Below are 1,028 nucleotides of genomic sequence, written 5' to 3' on the forward strand. Positions count from 1 at the left end.
TAGTTACCTTAGCTATCTAATAAACTCTTGAGAATACGCACTGAAGTTTTTCAAAATTTGAACCATAAGTATCTAATAGACACTTTACTTTGTGTTAAGGTGCACAATTGAAACAAGTCTTAATTCGAGGGGTCTAAATGAAATTTGCTGACAAATTTAAAAAGCTATCTAAATATTAAGCTAAACTTTAAATTATACATACTGACAGTTTAAAAACAGCTATATCATCATTATTTATTACTCCCGATGTATCATGTATATAACTTAAATTCTTTAATTAAACAAAACACAATGGATTTATTTGGATATCATTATTAATAGGAGACTAATAAGAAATGACCACTGGTTTTTGATAGATAACTAGAGCATTATGTCTTATGATTTGTCATCATTAGGTCTTATGATTTGTCCTCTCTATTGTATTCTCTCTATTTTTTTAGATTTATTGTTCCACTCAACGTGTACTTTTTCACATCTTATCTTCTTTTTGCTACATAAAATATTTGGATTTGTTATCTATTTCTTCATTTCTTTTAACGGAGTACAGCGTCTTATCAACAGAATCAATTAAGATAGCAAATCTAGTAGACATTTGGACAAACAAAAATATGACTTTGAAAAGAAAGTGAGAAAATATGATATTTGAAAGTTGAAATTGTATTAGAATGTGCATGTTACTTTAAAAAAAAAGTAAAAGTTTTATGTGTGGAAAACAAGATTCACTTGAAAAATTTGTCAAAAGATTAGGTGCAAACCCGAAAAAGGTCAGGTGGGGTGAAAAGATGAGCTGTTCCGTTGCCGGGACTTGAACCCGGTTCTCTTGGGTGAGAGCCGAGTATCCTAACCAACTAGACTACAACGGATTGTTGTTCTTCAAGCTTGCCACCCAGAAACAAATCATAGACTAAATAAGAGAAAGGGAAAATACCTAACCAAACTCGATATTAAATAAAGTCGAACTCAAAATAATAAGTTCAATCACCCGAAGTGATAGATGCATAACATTTGAAAAGGAACGCTTTTTTATT

The 1,028-nt window shown here is 30.6% G+C and overlaps 1 non-coding gene across 1 annotated transcript; it reads right to left on the reverse strand.

Annotated features, from left to right (window-relative positions):
- Positions 1-790: 790 nt before the first annotated feature.
- On the reverse strand, positions 791-863 carry TRNAE-CUC (transfer RNA glutamic acid (anticodon CUC)). The gene has a single exon. It is a non-coding gene; the product is annotated as a tRNA-Glu (tRNA).
- Positions 864-1,028: the final 165 nt, after the last annotated feature.

Source organism: Lycium ferocissimum, chromosome 12 (assembly GCF_029784015.1).
Source record: "Lycium ferocissimum isolate CSIRO_LF1 chromosome 12, AGI_CSIRO_Lferr_CH_V1, whole genome shotgun sequence".
NCBI classification, from domain to species: Eukaryota; Viridiplantae; Streptophyta; class Magnoliopsida; order Solanales; family Solanaceae; genus Lycium; species Lycium ferocissimum.